Genomic DNA, 19,455 nt, shown 5'->3' with positions numbered 1-19,455 from the left:
TAATTGTTAAATGAGATGATTCTCTGGAAAAGAGGAGAAATTATGATGAAGTTTTTAAAAATAAGGCTTATTTTTAAGATGAACTAAAAAGAAAGAATAGGAAAAACTATAGAGGAAGCCCTTTGAATCTAGTTCTTTCAATTAACTAAGTTCAATTAACTATTTAATAAACATTTATTGAATTCTTAATGTATAGAAGGAATTGTGCTAGGTGCCAAAGAGCCTAAATTTTTAAAAAATCACATGTAAATCAATGTCCTATTAGTGCCATGTACCTTTGTATTTTTGTTACAAAGTAGTATCTAGCAGGAGGAAAAGAATGGTTCAGTGTGCTAGAAAAAAATTTAAGAGGGAGGGAACAATTTCAGTAAATCATGATTATCTGTTCATTAAAGCAGGCCCTTCGATACTCAATAATTCTTGGTGAACATAGGAATAACTGCATGCACTTGAAATAGTAATAGTACAATTCTTTTAAAAATCATTCTATAGTTTAGAATTGTTGCCAATTCGCAGTAGATTTCATCAGATTAATAAAATCGGCTGTGAACAGAAGCATCAATATTTCATGCATTTGTTTAAATACTTACTGAGTTGAGTATCTACTCTATACCCAACCTTACACTAAATGCTATGGGGCATACAAAATAAATGTAATATATATATAGTCCCTACCCTCTCATGACTTATGCTTGATATGGAGAAGCAAGACTATAAAATGTTAACTAGTTCCAAGTAATCACGTAAAACTATATGTAATTAGAGACAGAATTACATGATATAAACAATATGAGTTACCAGACGTTGCAGGATGGTGGGAAAACTTCAAACTGTGGTAATAAGAGAAGGTTTCCTGAAGAAGATGGGACTTGACAGATGAATAAACAGGAAGAAGCAGACCATTCTTGGGAATGGAATGGAAATGATGGGAGCATAGACAGGTAATTGGGAATGAACATGGAGTAAATGTGCAACAGCTATATCATCTCCTGCCAGTCACAAGCCCAGCACTTGCCATCCTTAAGTGATCCTAAGCAATGGTCAAATTCTTCTCCTTTCCAGAGATGGCTGCTATAATTTGACATTTGAGTTGTCTCTATAAATCAATCATCATTATCAACTATAACGATAGCTAACATTTCTATAATGCTTACTATGTGTCAGGCACTATGCTAAATGTTTATAACTATTATCTTCTTCAGCCTTTAGCTTCACTTCTGACTCATCTTCCATGAAGTCTTTCCTGACTATCCCCAGCACAGCATCTGGAGAAATCTTCTCTCTTCCTTTCTGTACCTTCAATCCCTCTCCTTCAACCTTTAGCTTCGCTTCTGACTCATCTTCCATGAAGTATTTCCTGACTATCCCCAGCACAGCATCTGGAGAAATCTTCTCTCTTCCTTTCTGTACCTTCAATCTCTCTCCTTGAACCTTTAGCTTCGCTTCTGACTCATCTTCCATGAAGTCTTTCCTGACTATCCCCAGCACAGCATCTGAAGAAATCTTCTCTCTTCCTTTCTGAACCTTCAATCTCTCTCCTTGAATCTTTAGCTTCGCTTCTGACTCATCTTCCATGAAGTATTTCCTGACTATCCCCAGCACAACATCTGAAGAAATCTTCTCTCTTCCTTTCTGCACCTTCAATCCCTCTCCTTTAACCTTTAGCTTCACTTCTGACTCATCTTCCATGAAATCTTTCCTGATTACCTCCTGCAATTCTAAGAACCCTTTGCTCCCACTGGAACTTATCAGCCATTACTCCGAATTATTAGTTATCTTTTCTTATAAAATAGAGTTTTGCAGATTATGAAGTGCTTTCCTCCTGACAGCCCTGAGAGGTAAGATAGTGCAGATATTCCCCATTTTAGGGATAAGGAAATGAGTTTGGAGAAGTTAAAAGATTTCATCAATTTTATAAGAAGCAATAGAAAGAGTATTTGCTTTGGGATGAGAGGAACAGGGGTCAAGTTCCTATCTGACACTTAACACTTATGTGGGCACAAATTACTGACCCTCCCCAGGCCTCAGTTTCATTATCTGTAAAATAAAAGGATAGTGCCCGAAATCCGGTCTAACATTAGATCTACAAATCTACAAACCTTTTAAAATCCCCTAGAAGATAAGGACTGAATCCTTCCTGTCCATGTGACAACTCCTCCTCATTCCACAATCCCCTGACATCATCTTACCATTATCCTCCTTTACTTTGGTTTTCATCCCATCCACTCCCCTCCAGTCTTGGTTATCTGATTGCCTCCATTATCATTCCTTCTTTATAATCTTTAATTTCTCCTTATCTACTGGTTCCTTCTCTGTGGCCAACAAGCACAACCACTTCCTCTCTTCAAAAAATTCTTAGTGGAGCCTACTTTCCTCACTAACTACTCTTACATTTCTCCTCTTCTCAGCCAAATTATTTTTTAAAAAAATCTATCCCCAGCTGGTGCCTCAATTTATCCTTCTCTCACTCTCTTCTTAACCTCCTATGATCTGACTTCTGACTTAATCAGCTGGATAAAAGTGCTCTCTCCAAAGTTGCTCTTCATCTTAACTTTCAAATCACATGGTCTCTTTCCACTTCTCACCTTCTTCACTTTGCTGGCACAGGCAACATCACTGACCATATTTTACTTGACACTCTCTCCCCTCTGAATTTTTGGAACATTGCTGACTCCTGGTTCTCCTATCTCTCCCTTCTCAGTCTTATTTGCTGATTCATCATCTATTTCATGAATATTAATTGTGGATTGAATACTAGGTCTGGAGTCAGAAAGCTTGACCTCAAACCTGGCCTCAGACACTTACTGTGTGACCCTGGATAAGTCATTCAACCCTGTCTGCCAAATTCTGTAAAATGAAGTGGCCAAAGAAATGGCAAACTACTAAAGAAAACCCCAAATGGGGTCACAGAGAGTTGGAAATGCCTGAAAAATGACTCAACAAGAATAATCCCAAGTTTCTGTTCTTCCCTTTTCTCTTTACATTAACTCTTTCTCTTAATGACTTTATAAGCTTCCATGGATTCAATTATGATTTCCATGTGAATGGCTCTCAGATTTATGTATCCTGTCTTGATTTCTCAGTCTTACTTCACCAAGCTCTTTTCAAACTGGATATCCCAGAGGCCCCTCAAAGTCAGCATGTGTAAAAAAAGAATTCATTATCTTTTCTCCCAAACCCACCCTTCTTCCATAGTTCTCGATCGGGTCAGAGGGCACCACTATCTGTCTAGTCATATTCTCAACCTCAATGTCTCACCCCATGTGAACAATCAATCGACAAATCTTATTACTTCTATCTATATAACATTTCCTCTCCACTCTTAGTTTCCAGTCCATAACCTAGTTCCCTCATTCTCTCTCATCTTGACGTAGAACTAAGCTCCTTTTTATGTTCCCTACCTCAAACTTCTCTCCCCTCCAAACCATCCTCTGCACAGTTGTCAAAGTGATTTTCCTAAAGTGCAGATCTAACTATGTCACCTCCTCCCCACCCTGAATAAATACCAGTGGCTCCTTATTACCCCTAGTATCAAATATAAATATTGCTGATTTTTAAAGTCTTTACAATGTATGTGGCTATTTCCTACTTTTCTGATTTTCTTATATGTTACTTATTCCCTATTCACCCATTTCATTCAAGCCATATTAACCTACATAGTGTTTCTCACATGGGATTCCACATCTCCTCCACCACTGGCTGTCTCCCACGGCCGTCACAGTTGTACAACCTCCTCACTTCTGTTACCTTAATGAAGCTCCCCACCCCCTTCATTATTTATTTTCTGGTTCCCTTAGCTGCCAGGTTTAATCATCTTGTATTTATTTTGCATACATATCAATCCATTAATTAATATCTTTTATTTATTAAGCATCTTTATTAAGCATCTACTAATATATATATATATATATATATATATATATATATATATGCTTTTTATATGTGATGTTTTCTTTTTTAATTTATGGAGTAAAACAAGGATTTCTATACCATGAAGACTCTTTCAATAAAATGTAAACTTGAGAAGTAGGACTGCTTCCCTTTTCTTATCATCCTTGGTGCTTAGCACAGTGCCTCACACATGGTAATTCCTTAATAAATGGTTATTGATTGATTGATTCATTGATTAAACCCCAGTAGATGTTTGAACACATTTAACTGGACTTGAGGCAGGCCCCTTTATTGGTCAGTGGGGGTGCTACTTTTTCCCACTCCCAGATCCTCAGACCCCCCTGAACTAGCTAGAGTAGGTAGCTGGCTGGACAGTGTCTTTCTGCAGAAAGCTAAGTATCAACATCGAGTAATAATTACCATTATCTAATGTGTAGGGTACCATACAGTTTGTGAAGCATTTTCTTCATAACATCTCCATTTTACATTTGAGGAAAACTGAGACCATTGATGTTTAAGGTCTTCTCTGTTTACACTGGAAAGCTGTCACAAACTTTCCATTTTTATGGGACTTTGGGGTTTGGGGAGCACTTTCTCAGTTATGACCCATCTGATCCTCTAAGCACCCCCTGAAATGATAAAACTGATCTTTTTATTACTATTTTATCAATAATACATAAACAACAAAGTTAGGATTTAGACCTAATTCTTGATTTCTTTCCACTATGCCCCAATATATCTAGACAGGGAACTTTTTATCACCTACCAGGACTTGGAAATCTCTGATAGAATGTGAGCATCTTGAGAGCAGGGATTGTCTCCTCCTTAGTATTTGTACCCCAAGTGCCTCACATACAAAATATACTAAGTGCTTTTTGATTGATTAAATAGGTGTTGGCTACAGCACCCACTTCTCTCCCCCCCACCAATCCTGCCAACACTGCCATCCCTCACCCCCACCATGACGACAAGGATTTAGAGTCCATGACCTTGGTCCTATTCCTTGACTGGCTTGCCTCATTGTCCCTACCCCCAAGATTGCAAAGACCCAGGCTGAAGAGGTCAAGGAGACTGTGGAAAACAAGAGTCTCCCTTGTCTGAGCTGTCCTGTGCCTAGGGACTGGAAAAGAGAGGACTTGTTGATACCCAAGGAATGTCAGCAGGGGATGGGGCTGAGTCAGAAGAGTCAAGAAAGGAGGAGGAGGAGAGGCACGAAAGAACTTCCAGATCCCAGAAGGCCAACACAGAAGGCTCCTCACATCCCAATTCAAGACCCACCACCTCCAGGAAGCCCCCGCCTCCAGTTTTCATCTGCACCTCACAATATCACACTAATACTGGACTTTCCCCACATTGTAGCTGTGGTTTCATCCTGTAGGGAATTCCTCGTAAGGAGCTCGTTCTATTAATAAAGCTCATAGTTAGGTAGCCCAATAGATAGGATGATGGATTTGGAATCGGGAAGAAGACATGGTTCAAATCCCAACTCAGACCCAACTCAGGTCAATCTAGCAAGTAATTTAACCTTGAATGGTCTCAGTTTCCTCATCTGTAAAATTGGGACAAAAAGTGCATCTTTCTCAAATGAGATTATATAAGTACAATATGATATAAATGGTAACTATCATGAGTAGCAAATAGTCTTAGAAGAGCTGCTTGGAGTACTTGCCCCAGAGTCACTGAGATACTTTGTGTCACAATCTAGAATTGAACACAATTCTTAACTCAGAGGCCAGATGTCTTTTATGATGCACTGTATCTCTTAGGTTTAGCTAACTGTGGTATAGTATTTGGAGGCTTACAATGCATTTTATGTGTATCATCTGTACTTCTTTTTGTACTTTGTGTGTGTGTGTGTGTGTTGTCAAAGAACTCATAAGACTTAGAGCTGGAGAGGACCTTAGAAACACTTTTATCTGCCTCTCCGTACCCAATTTACAGATGAGAAAACTGAGGTGAACAAAGGAGTAGAATCTTCTCCAAAATTATACCAGGAGCAGAGACAACATCAGATCCAGGAGTCTTTCCACATCTCCAAGCTGTGAATGGGCATTTTTTTAGACACCTACTATATGTCAGGGCTTGTGCTAAGCACTTTACAAATATGATCTTATTTTGAACTTACTCTCTAAACTTTTCCTCCTCATTAGCAGCCTTGCCCTTTCCTCATCTGACCCTCAAGTACCCTCTTCCTCTCCCTCTCCCCATTACCATCTCCCTTTTATATATTGTTTCTCTCCCCCCGCTTAGAATGTAACCTCCTGGAGGGTAGGGACTATCTTATTTGCTTGGACAGTGTATAGCACATAATAAATAATATAATAATAAAATATCTTTCTACCAATATATTGTTTTAGTCTAGAAAGGACTTTCTCCTAGTCCCTCTCTTCATCTAGTAATCTCTGTGCTCCTTACGTAGGCTGTTTAGAATCTTCACCCCCTAACAAGGGGCTGATCAGTAAGGCACCTGAATCTAGGACAGTGATCTTACCACATCTCCCAAAAATCATATGATGTCTAGACTTGGGAAGACTTATAGAGTCTCTGAAGAAGAGGCTGAGCATAAAAAGATCCTGTTCAAAGATCTGTCCTCTTAAGCTAGTAGCAGAAACAGAATGTATTAGTGGTACAAAGAAACTCTGGGTGCTAGGGTGAGTGCCATGATGGTTCCCAGGAAGAAGAAAGCTGGAGGCGGATACAATCAGAATAGCTTCCAGAAGAGCTAGGATTTGAGATTTGTATCCAAGAGGCACCTCCTTCTCCTGAAGGGGCAGGTGAGTGAGGAGAAGGAGGTGTAGAAAAGGGGACTCCCTTGTTTAGAATCGATTTTCCTATTTTGAAGAGTGGGGGTGGGGAAAGCATAGGACCAGGACCAGCACTATCAGTGGCTCCCATTGTTTCCTAGACTGGGGAGAAGAGGGACCCTACTCAATGAGGCCTCTGTCAGGCCTTGGGACAGCTTGCTCTTCCTGCTGGGGCACTACACAGGGTGTGTTAGACAAGGAGGGCAGCTGGGATGGGAAGCTCAGAAATTTCCTGTCCTGGGCACCATGTGTCTAGGATAAGATTTGGGGAGGAGGAGGAGAGGAGCAAATAGAGTAACTGATGGGGGAGGGGGGACTCCAAAGACAAGTGCCCATCTATGTCTCCTGAGAAGAGAGATGCCCAGCTGCTCAGAGTGGGAGAGAAGAAGAGAGAGGGAGGGAGGGAGAAAGGGAGGCAGAAAGGAGAGAGAGAGAGAGAGAGAGAAGAAAGAAAGAAGAAAGAAAGAAAGAAAGAAAGAAAGAAAGAAAGAAAGAAAGAAAGAAAGAAAGAAAGAAAGAAAGAAAGAAAGAAAGAAAGAAAGGGAGGGAGGAAGAAAAATTAAGCAAGCATTGGAGTAGGAGAAAAAGAAAGGGGAAAGAGGAGAGGAAAGTGTTTTGAACACTGGTTCACTCCATCCCTGTCTCCATTACCTCACAGTTAGAGGGTTACTGTCTGGGTTGAGTCTGGGAGGAATAGGGAGGAGAGAGAATCAGGAGCTTAATCCCCAGACAGCTTAGCCCCTGTACACTTGCCTGTCCTCAAGTACCAACTAAATTTAGCTGCTGGTTGTGTGATCAGTGATATCAGTTGCTGCTGACAGTATGTTTTTGGTCCATTGATGTTGCATGATTGTGCTTATATATGCTAATTGCTCAGAGGTGGTTAATTACTCAGAGCTAATTATTGAGGATTTTTCAGGGTAGAACTAAAGAACTCACTCAACAGCATGGAAGTAACAATATGAACTTGACAGTAAGATAGAAGCATGAACATTTTTAGATAGAAAGAACAGAAAAGAGGATTACCTATGAAATGGTGAATTTATGATGTATTGTTTGTTGGTACCACTGGGTTCTTAAAGCCTCTAAAGCAAGACCAACTACCTGAAAACTCTTGAATACTGATATGTAAAGATGCAAGTCTCATTTTGAGTTGGAACTTATGATTAGGAAAGTCCTTTGCTTTGGCCAGAAGGACTCATGAAGACGATCTATAGAGATGTGAAGGTGGTGAAAAGACAAGATCAAAATACCATGTGCCCAGGCAGAAGGCAGGGGATAATTAAAGAGAGTATGGGGAGAATTCATTGGAATTTGCTTACCAGGAAGAGATTGGTTATATGGGAAAATAGGAGAGAAAGAACCTAGGCCAGGAACAAATATGAGGAATATTTCCCCAGATGGATGATGATGTGAGGAGGGGCAGTGGCAGGCCTGACTAAAGCAGAGAGAATTGGGCTTGAGAGGGATTGGATTGGAAAGTGGTTGGTCTCAGAGTGCTGACAGAATAACAGAACCAGGACTGAAACCCTAGCATCCTTCTTCCCATATTTCAGCAGGATACAGAAGGAAAGGATTTCTCTATTACCAGCAAAATTATTTCCTAAAGTAATCTCTGTCTGCTCCCAGCACTTATGTTGGCTTAATGAGCTTTCTGGATAGACTCAGAGAAGAAGAAAGGACATAAAGAGGTAAAGGCAAGAAGTGCCTTAGGTAATAGTAGCAAAGAAAAAGATTCAATGTGTCAACCCTCACTTAATCAGTTAATTAATTTGTCTATCTTAAGCATGGTCTATTATGCAGCTCTTGCTTTTTGAGCCCTTTATAAATTTGCTGTGCTCTGGCACCAAGGGAAGGAAGGAACTTAAGAAGGAAGGAAGGGAAAGAAAGAAAAAGAAAGAAAACAACAAGAAGAAAAGAAGGAGGACAAGGAGCAGGAGGAGGATGAGGACGAAGAAGAAGAAGAAGAAGAAGAAGAAGAAGAAGAGAAGAAGAAGAAGAAGAGAAGAAGAAGAAGAAGAAGAAGAAGAAGAGAAGAAGAAGAAGAAGAAGAAGAAGAAGAGAAGAAGAAGAAGAAGAAGAAGAAGGAGAAGAAGAAGAAGAAGAAGAAAGAAGAAGAAGGAGAAGGAGAAGGAGAAGGAGAAGGAGAAGGAGAAGGAGAAGAAGACAATGAAGAAAAAGAATATAATCTTTGCCTTCTAGTTGGGTACAACTGACATATATATACAAAAATACAGCTAACCTTAAAGGCAAGCTTCAAGGTATACAAGTTTCAAGGAGGGTTTGGGGAGGTCTCTAGCTCTGACCATCACAGTCTCTTTGTTCCTGAAGAATCCCTTGATTTAATGGAAAGAACACAGACTTTTCAGACATACCGATGTATTGAATTTTTTTTTTTTGCTTGACTACTTATTTGTTACAAGAAGGGGCTTATTTTTAAGGGGAGGAGTGAGCTAGTGGGTAGTGATAGATATAACAAAAAATGTAAAATGGCAACATCAATAAATATTAAACATAGAAGAAAAATGTTCAGAAAAGAATACAAAAAGAATAAAATCTTGTTACTATCATGCCAGATTTAATATAGACTTTTAAAAGATTGTTTATGTACAATTTTATGATTTTAGTAGTTCATGATTTTATAAGCTATCTTCTTTTAATTATTTTTATGCCAAACTGTTCCTATTTGTTGATAATTAAATTCATACCAAGGAAAAAAGTATCAAAAAATGATTGTGGAGGACTTTTAATGCCAGGTTGTAGATTTTGTTTTTTATTAAAAGGCAATGAGGAATTGTTGAAAAGTGTGTGTGTGTGTGTGTGTGTGTGTGTGTGTTGGGAAGTGGAGTACTATCAAATCTGTGTCAGATCTTAATATGAACTGAGTTGTGCATGTACTTATATGTGATGCTAATGTTTGGTCCAGGAAATGGATGCCTAAATAAGATCACTTCCTGAGAAGAGATAATAGAGCTCCAAGAAAGGAGGCTAGAAACTCCAGATTGTCAACACAAAAAGTGAGGGCTCAGTTTTTGTAGCTTGTGGAAAAACTGCAGGGAGAGAGAAGTCATATAACTTTATGGAGCAGTCCATGAAAATACAGGTGAATTTTCCCCACAAAAGACTTCAGAATAGAAAATTTATAAACAGAATTGAGGTTAATTACCGAGTTAGGGTTTAGGTAGTTTTCAGAGAAACAGTCTTGGTCCAGGACCAAGAAGAATGATCTGAGACTTAGACCCAGAAGATCTTATTTCCTCAGTGGCCAAGAGAGTGATGAAAAGGATGTGCTTTGGCATAAGCAGAGATGGAACTGGAGATAGTCCTCTCCGAGTTACCTAATTCTTATACAGTTTGTCTCCTGTGACTCCCTTGACTAAAAGAGAACCTTGCTTTGTAAACATAAACGGTCATAAATTAGGTAATGGACCCCAGGGCCATCCTTAATCATATATATGTAAACTCTTAGATCTGGACAGCATCATGGGGATCATCCAGAGATTGGTTAATAGCCACAGAATTAGTCAGTGGCAGAATTAAGGCTAGAGTTCAAGCTTCTTCATTCCCATTTCATTGCGGAAAGGAAAACTATCCAACTGTCACAGACAAAAGACAGGTCAATAGTCAATAAACCTTTATTGAGTTCTTACTAGGTGCCACGCAGTGCCAAGTGCTGGGAATACAAATAATAAAAAGAAAGTCCCTGCTCTTAAGGAGCTTACATCAACTGGAGGAAGACTACACAAAAGGAAGCTGAAAAAGGAAGAAGGGAGTAAAGAGTACATAGAGAAGAGACATAGGGAGACATAGAGAAGAATTCCTTGCTCAACTACCACCCAGATCAGTCAATAGTCATTAACACTGAGGCAAGATCCTCCACCAACAAAAAGATTATGACTTGTTATTAGCTTAGATGATTAGAATTTATTAAAGCATCAAAATATTTTAAAATTAACATTTGTATATTGTTTTTAGACATATTATTACATACTTAATAGACAATGATATAGTGTAAATATAACTTTTATATGCACCAAGAAACCAAAAAATTGTGTCTTGCTTTATTGAGAAATTCACTTTATTGCAGTAGTTTGAAATTGAACCTTCCATAGTTCTGAGGTGTGCCTGTATTATCTCACAAGATAGTTGTAAGGATCAAAATGAGATGTGGTGTCCAGGAGGTGGAAACAACAACTTAAACTAAATAGATGATAAATGATCAAGAAATCTTAGACACTGAATGGAGACAGTGATCCACAGATCTTCGCTGTTAACCTTCCTAATAATCATCTTAATTTATAAGATGAAGAGCATTCCTTCTTGAAATTCCTGTCAACAAACTATAAATCCATCCCCCCAACTTTCCCCTGCCTCACTCCCTATCCACAGTCCCTACCTCTCCAAATCCAGTTCCCTATCAAGAATTAGCAGAGGAGGAGTGTGAGGAGAACAAGGCTAGCTTGCTCACTATAGTCAGATATCTCATAGAAGGAGGCACTGGCTATTAGTACTGGCATCAATTCTGAGTCATGGGATCATAGAATTAGTGCTGGCACAAATCTTACAGATCATCTGGTGTAACGCACTCACTTTATAAATGAGAACACTTTATGTCTATTTTCCTCTCTGCATTTTCATGTCACCCAGGAGATTTTTGATCAACAATTAATTTATAGACTTTAGTCATAGGACCTATAAACTCATGAAGGGCAGGGAATATGTTTTACTTATCTTGGTATATTTCATGCTGCCTAACATATGTCTTATGCATTGTAGGTGGTCATTAAATGCTTGAATTAAATGTGCTAAAAAAAAATCAGTTCATATAGTAGTTGTGATGATGATGCTAAGAAAGATGATACAAAGAGAAGAAAGAAGAAAAAGCAAAAAAAAAAAAAAAAAGGAAGTGGAAACAATGAGAAGTGACTATGCACTTAAAGAAGGAAATATCAGACAATTTGAAGTGAACTCTAGACTTTGGAGAAAGTGGATTTCATCTGTGGATGGCCAGAAAGTAGAGCGAGCAGGCATAGTAAATAGAGGGCTGGTCTTGGAATCAGAATGATCTTCAATCTCATCCTCTCAGTAACTGAGGCAAACTAACCAAAAAGGTATGATCTGAAAAGGTAGAAAGAGTTTCCTTATCATCCCCACACTAATGAAATCATAGGTCCATTTCCTATCTTTATCCCCTGAAATACTAGCAGATCAAGGAGCATATTATAGCTTTCATACACCTGAATTTCAGCAAGATATTTAAGAAGATTTTCATGTTATATGGCATACATTAATTAGTTGATGTTATGCTAGACAACAGTACAGTTAATGTTCAAAACCGGTTAAAGAACGGAAGCCAGAAGCAGCTAGATGTCGAAGTGGATCGAGTACCAGCCCTAAGGTCAAATTTGATCTCAGACACTTAACAGTTCCCAGCTGTGTGACCCTGGGCAAGTCACTTAACCCCAATTGCCTCAGCAAAAATAAATAAATAAAGGACGGAAGCCAAAGATCAATGATTGATTTGGGAAGACAATTCTAGTAGAATTCCAAAAAACTCTATCCTTTAAAAAAAAAAAAAGCTTTTTTATTTTCAAAACACATGCATAGTCTTCAGCTTTTACCCTTTCAAAATCTTGTGTTCCAATTTTTTCTCCCTCCTTTCCTCCACTCCCTCCCCTAAATAGCAATTAAACATGTGCAATTCTTCCAAATATATTTCCACATGTATCATGCTGCACAAGAAAAATCAGGTCAAAAAGGGGGAAAAAAATGAGAAAGAAAACAAAATGCAAGCAAACAATAACAACAACCAAAAAAGTGAAACTACTATGTTGTATTCCACACTCAGTCCCCACAGTCCTCTCTCCAATTGCAGATGGCTCTCTCCATCACAAGACCATTGGATCTGGCTTGAATCACTTTGCTGTTGATTGCATGTAAAGGCCTCTTATCCTTAACACTGAATTTCTTCCAATATTTTTACTAATGTTCTGATAAAGACATAGATGATATATTTCTAAAATTTTCCAATAGTGAACTTGAGAGGGAAAGCTAATATATTGAATAAAATGTCTTAAAAGATCTGGTCCATATGAGATAATGGGCAAAATCTAATTATTTTAATAGGCATAAATGTAAAATCCTACCCCTTAGGGTGAAAAAATTAACTGCAAAGTACAAATACTATAAAAAGCACCTGCGTATTTTAGTTTTTGAAAGCTTATTAAGAGTGAACAGTGTGATGTGGTAGCCAAAATAGTTGAGGTGATCTTAGACTACCTGTAAGAAAGGCACAATGCCCAGAATAAGGGAAATCATAATCCTCTATTTGTCCATAGTCAAACCACATTTGGAACATTGAGTTCAGAACTGGGTACCACATTTTGTGAAGGATATTGACAAGTGGTGCAAATCCAGAGACCAACAAAGATGGTGAAATATCACCATGGAGCATCATTTTCCCTAGTTAACTGAATGCTTCTCTCTAAGAGAATAAAGTCTTGCTTTGTCCCTGGAGATTAGTCAGATGTGAATGGAATGGGGTGTTATAACTGGTTCTGGGAGAGACCAGGCTGGAGAACACACTGCAGTATTTTGTGGACAATCATCAATCCCAAGTCTAGACCTTTACTAAATCAAGAATAGAGAAGAATGGGTGGTCTTAATAATTTGCTGGACCAGAAGGTCCTGATACTATGTTATGATCTCTAAATCCAGTAACTGGCCCTAATAATTGAAAAGGCTATTCTGGAAGCTGGGCTTCTCCTTGTGGACAGCTTTGGCTGAATAGCTTGATCTACAAATGTCATATTGGCCTAGAAAAGTCTTGTCTTGTCAACTAAAAGAGCCAGGAAGTCATTTCCTGGGTGGCTGGGTTTGTCTTTCAGATTAACCAACAATATGGGAACACACTGGTCAGGGCAGCAAGGGGCTGATGAGGACAGAGGGAAAGAGCCACACTTTCTCGGGTTATCATTTTTCCTGATACTAAATGTCCCTCCTTCCACACTGCCCTTCCACACTTTTCATTTTCGCAGAGTTCTAGGACCATCCTATTCCCCCAATCCAATTTTTGACTCTCTGCAGTCCCAAGTTGTTTTTGGCTCTGTGGCTAGCTAGGTGCTAGCACGCACACACATGTAGGCGAAGCTGCAGGAACAGCCAGGTTATAATTACCTCCAAGATCTGTTTTAAATCAATAGTCCTGGGCTTGGTGGTTAAGGTGGATAGTTCCTCCTTAAACTACTTCCTTTGTGCTAAAGGGAAGGAGGAATTGGCTGAACTGTTCGTTGAGATCCTTGGAGGGCTACTTGTATATATGTGTATACACATACACACACACACACACACTATATATATATATATATATGGCATTCAGGTGCCTATGTATATATGGTGTGTGCCTGTTTGGGTTTGTATGCATGTGTACGTGTGTGTGAACACTTTTGGATGCACAAATGCAGATTTTGAGGTCCTACCCTCAATGGACCCCACAGTTTCCATTATCTTTTTATCTCTCCCTAGAAGCCTTCTGGGTGGAGACTCATCTGCTGACAGCAGGCAGTTGGGGTTTTTGAGGGCAAGGGTAGAATATCTGAACATCTCTCTGTATCTCTCCTATTAGCAGCTAGAGATCCTCTACATCAGTACATCAGAGGTTTTCTACCCCACCCTTCCCACAACTATCTGCCCCTTGTGCTCTCGAAGGATCGGGTGACCTCTTTCTAGCCATCAGTCTTGGATAAGCAAGCAATTGATCTGGACCCTAAGCATGTTGCCTAGGAAAAAAGTTAGTCAAAGTCTAGTGGGATGAGAGAGGGAGAAGAGGGACCAAAAAAGAAATATCAAACTTTTCTTGTTTCATTGTAAGGTTTTACCTCTCTTGGAGTCTTCCTGATGTTTCATTTCCCAACTTCAGTCTCTTTTGTAAAATGAGGAGCTAAGGTCCTTTAATAGCTTGGCTATTCTAAAATAATAGAGTATTTGGACTTGCTTCATATTAACCTTAAAAAGCAGAATGAGAAAACTGAGGCTGAGGGCGTGGAACTTTAGAGTCAAAGAGTTAGTGAAAATAAGAGCTGGGGATGAAGACCAGGCTTTTTGCCTTTGAGTTCGGTGATCTTTCCACTACACATGACTACTCGCAGCTCTGCCGTGGTATGAGCTTCAGACTCTGCTTTCTCCCATTTCCTTCTATCAAAACATGAAACCCTACCACCAACCCGATTTCCCCCAAAACAACACGCATTCACTGACTCACAAATGTGTTTCCCTGGGACTTGAGTAGATACAATCCATCTTCTCAGTTTATGTTTGTGGTATCTGTAGTTTAGTTGCCTATGTGTCTTTAACAGTCTAGTCCTGGAGACTGGGACTGGGCAAAACAGACAAAGCTTGCCTTTGTGGCCACTTTTATGCCTCCCTTTCTGTGCCCCATCTCCCTCGCTCAGTCTCCCAATTCCCTATACTTTCTCTCTTGGTCCTACAGGACCCTATTGTCAAGGGCCAGGGGGAGCTTTGCTATTAGCCATTTATTTTTAGGCATTGTGACTAAGTGACTGGATACCATCCTTTCTCCAAGATATTTGCATCTGAAGCCTTATATCTTTTACTAGGAGAAAACCTGGGTTTAGGGTGAGGGAAGAATAGTTATACATGGAGGCAGAATTCCACCCTCTCCTTCCTGCCTTATACCTCAGTCAAACTGAGATCTGTTGAAGAGTTTTAAAAAGTTTAAGGTCTTCCCTTTCATCCTGGGCCATCTCCAATCAGCTAGATCTATATCTTGCCACTGGATTCAGATGGCCCTGGAAGATAAAATGAGGTAGGTGACCTTGCATAGTCCTCCCTCACTTAAATCCAATTCACTCACATTCATAACATCACCTCTCTGAAGTCATGGTTCTTTTTTCCCTGTACCTAGAATATCCTCTGTCCCCCTCTTCACCTTCCACCCATTCTTTAAAATGCAAATCAAATGCCACCTTCTCCATGAAACCTACCCTAATATATCCAGTCAGTACAACTTTCCCCCCAGGCCTCACAAAGCATTTTTGTGTTTCTCTAATGTAATTATGTGTTATAGGTGGCTAAGTGGTACCTCCGATAGAATGCTGGGCCTGGAGTCAGGAAATTGTTATTTAGTTTTTTCTCAGTCTCTCCAACTTTTCATGACCCCATTTTGAGGCTTTCCTAACAAAGATACTAGAGTATTTGCCATTTCCTTCTCCAGCTCATTTTACAGTTGAGGAAACTAGGGCAAACTGAATTAAATGACTTTCCCAGGGCCACACAGCTAATAAGTGTCTGAGGCCAGATTTGAACTCACAAAGATGAGTTTTCTGATTCCAGACATGAAGTTCTAGCCAATGTACCACCTGCGTTCAAATATGATCTTAGACACTTGACTTTGGGCAAGTCACTTAATATTTGTTTTAGTTTCCTTAACTATTCAATGGAATTAATAATAAAATACCTATCCCATAGAGGTTTTGTGAGGATGATTTTATAGATGAAGAAACTGAAGCAACCAGTATTAAGCAATCTGCCCAGGGTTGCACAGTTAGTAGGTGTCTGAGGCAGGATTTGAACTTAAGGAGTTGAGTCTTCCTGACTCTAGGCCTGGTACTCTATCACTACAGTCCTACCTAGCTGCCAACATCATCCTATCTATCTATCTATCATCCATTTATCTATATCTAGATATGTACATATGAATATATACACATATAAATATACATATACATATTTGTTTTCTTCACTGTGTCCCAATTCATGTGAGTCAATTAATCTATTAATAAGCATTTATTGAGCACCTACTATGTGCTAAGCATTGGACTAGGACCTCAGGGTACAAATATAATGAATGAAACAATCTTTATTTGAAGGAAACTTGCCTACATTTTTCCAAAGTTCTCTAAATTTCTCATTTTAACTTTTTTTGAAAATTGCATAACAATATTCCATTACCTTCATTTACTCCCAAACTCTTTCCACAGAGCCCCATTGCCAAACTATTTTGTTTGGATTCATCTGTTTATAGGGAAACTCCTTTGTGATGCTGGGGTTGGGATCAGGACAAACATCTGCGTGTGCTAGTCATCCACCTCTCAGAACTGCAGGGAGGAAAATGTTTTTGTAAGGCTTACATTGCTATATCAATGTTAAATGTGAGATGTGTTAATAAGTCTTGTTGTAACAACTTCTGCCCCATCTATTTTATCTGTGTCATGGTATGATAGAAAGAACATTAGATTCAAACTCTTGGTCTACTTTGTGATTCTAGAAGACAAGTCACATAACTTTTTGTGCCTCAGTTTCCTCATCTGTAAAATTATTTCTAATCTCCTTCCCAACTCTTGAGTGTCTTTGTTTTAAATAAATGTATTTTGATTGCTTAATGGTTGATCAGAAGCAAAGGGATAGGAGCACAGATTTAGAATTGTAACGGACCTTAAGGGCATGTAGCCCATTTAATAGATTAGAAAAGTAAGACTAGGAGAGGTGAAATGATTTGAGACTGAAGGGCAATGTGACCAGATAGACTAGACTAAAAGTGAAGTGATTCTATGTCTCAAGCAGTCCCTGCGCTGTGTCCTACAATAGGACTTTGCCCTGGTTTGTGTCTTAACTTCCTTCCTACCTGAAGAACTAAGTGGTGTTGACAACTGAGCCTTCCACAGGCATGAGGAGAAGTGAAATCCAACCTTTTGTGTTAGGAGCTGATTTGGGGGGAGGGGGAGTAGGAGCCTTGAGAGTTTTTAGCATGCTCAGCAAGCCACTGAGTTTTGAGATAATACCAGATTATTAGCTCCAACTCTCAGGGACTTCCCTTAATTACTCCCTCCCTCTCCATCAATCCCTACCATTTTATCCACTTGATAAAAAAGAAAGGGAATAAACATTGATTAAACACCTATTATGTGTCATGAACTATGCTAAATTTTTTCAAAATATCATTTTATTTGATCCTCACAAGTTTGTGAGATAAATGCTTTATTATCAATCCCAGTTTACAATTGAGAAAATTAAGATAGGCAGTAAATGACTTGCCCAAAGTAACAAATCTGGTGAGTGTCTAAAGTCAGATTTGAATTCAGGAGGAAATAAATGGAGATAGGAAAGCTATATACACACATACATACATATGTGTATATATATGTATATATACACACGTGTATATGTATAGGTATATAAATGTATATTCACACACACAAACACACATACATCTTACTATGTGTCCTTTCTTAGGGTTCTCCTTCCCCTTAACCTCTGCATGAAGGCAGACTCACAGACTCTCTGGAAGAGGGATCATCTCATCTCCTGGCACAGGTACACCTTCAGTTGGCTGAAGGTCCTTACCCAGCTATCTCTTGTTGCTTCCTTTGTCCCTCTCCTGCCTGTCTCCTTCTGCAAAATTTTTATCCCAAATGAAAAAAATTCCCATTTATGGCATGTGTTTTTGTGAAGGTAAGATGATATTAGGTTCATAAGTCACTTTGAAAACCTTAAAGCGTTATATAAATTCAGTTATTTTTGAGATTCTTACTATAATAACTGGCAGGCCTTTTGACTTACAGTCCAGTGCTTACTCTCTCTAACTATGCTGCAGACACAGTTTACCTCTTTCTCTGACAACAAAAATAGATTTGCCTAAATGTTGACATGGACCACCCATGGGATAACCAAGCTCTTCTGCTGGCCAGTACTGATCCTACCTATTTTTGTTTTCTCAGCATCTAGCAAGGTAGCATGAACATTGGCTAAACAAGTCTGGTTTGAATCAAAACATTCTAGCAAAAGGGGAACAAGAGGAAGTTAAAACAAAAAAACTTTTAAGAGTGTAAAGAAGGACTTCTAACTTTGGGAAAAACCAGGATTTGGACTGCAAAACCAGACTATGGCAGTAGGAAGGTGCTTTGCCCCTCATAGTGCTATTCAAATATAGAACCCTCTCTGCCACAGGAGGCAAAGCTAGCAAATCTGAAGGCAATTATGGAATGGAAGGGTGGCTCCTAGCAGACTGGAGGTGTTAGACAGCTCCATTCAGGATCTGCTTTATGTCAATAATTCTGTCAGTTTTGTTGGCAAATCTGAGTGTTAATATTTTGAATAATAATAATATAGATTATATATGTGTGTGTGTATGAAATATAAATAACATGATAGATACTTAATGTTTGTTAAAGAAATGAATGAATGAATACTGAATAACTTCTTGGTCATACTGCCATTTTCCCTCCCCTTTTTACCTATTTTTATAAATAGACATATTGAATTTGGGGAGCAGAATCTGCTTTAGAATGTAGCTCTTTGTAGGGAGGGGACTGTTATTTTTGTATCTTCAGGACTTAGCAAAGTGACTTATACAAGTAGGTACTTAACAAATATTTGCTAAATTGAACTGAATTAATGATAGATTGAATTCTGTTTTCTAGGTGATAGAACAAACTTTCATTGAAGTAGATCTGCAGCTATGTAGTAAGGTAAATATTTCTGTGAAATTTTAAGTAGATCACTAAGACTTCCCTCTGACATATAATAGGTACCTGACATGTAGTAAGCTCTAAATAAATGCTTTTTGGCTCACTGCCCATCTCTCTGAGATTGGATTCTATTTTTGTCATATTGTTTTCTAATTAGTCCCTGTAGTTAATGGAAGGGGAAAATTAAGCATGGGGTATATTCCCTTCTTTCATCACAGATGTGGGTAGCTGTGGGTATGAAGAAAGCATATCTTGTCAACTTGGTTTATGTTGCT

The 19,455-nt window shown here is 38.9% G+C and overlaps 1 protein-coding gene and 1 long non-coding RNA gene across 2 annotated transcripts in view; both read right to left on the bottom strand.

Moving 5' to 3' along the window:
- ZCCHC24 (zinc finger CCHC-type containing 24) overlaps positions 1-19,455 on the bottom strand; it is a 133,260-nt gene that overhangs the window by 66,981 nt on the left and 46,824 nt on the right. The gene's annotated exons all lie outside the window — the stretch shown is intronic.
- On the bottom strand, positions 1,160-3,913 carry LOC127551871 (uncharacterized). The gene is made up of 2 exons (XR_007951192.1): positions 1,432-3,913; positions 1,160-1,317 (listed from the first exon to the last, which is right to left on the bottom strand). It is a non-coding gene; the product is annotated as an uncharacterized LOC127551871 (long non-coding RNA).

This window comes from Antechinus flavipes, chromosome 2, assembly GCF_016432865.1.
Source record: "Antechinus flavipes isolate AdamAnt ecotype Samford, QLD, Australia chromosome 2, AdamAnt_v2, whole genome shotgun sequence".
Classification (NCBI taxonomy): Eukaryota; Metazoa; Chordata; class Mammalia; order Dasyuromorphia; family Dasyuridae; genus Antechinus; species Antechinus flavipes.
This window is presented reverse-complemented; position numbering and strand designations above follow the sequence as displayed.